Here is a 281-nt window from a genome sequence, read left to right as displayed (position 1 = left end):
AATTACCATTTTAACCTTAATTAATATTATTTTAATATTTTCTCTTTTTTCATAAACTCATTCCGCATCTCTCTAATTTTTTCTCTTTCTTATTAAAGTCAACCTACACCCTTCTAATTTTTTTTTCTCTTATTATAGTCATCCTACACCATTTTAATAGACTTTAAAATCTATACAATTTTTTTTATAAATTTTTTAAATTTCATTTTAAATTTAATAATAGTTTAATTTAATTTAAAATTTTAAAATTATTTAATATAGTTTATTTCTTAATAATTATT

This window comes from Vigna radiata, chromosome 11 (assembly GCF_000741045.1).
Source record: "Vigna radiata var. radiata cultivar VC1973A chromosome 11, Vradiata_ver6, whole genome shotgun sequence".
Lineage (NCBI taxonomy): Eukaryota > Viridiplantae > Streptophyta > Magnoliopsida > Fabales > Fabaceae > Vigna > Vigna radiata.
The sequence above is the reverse complement of the archived record's forward strand: the minus strand, read 5'-3'. Positions refer to the sequence as shown.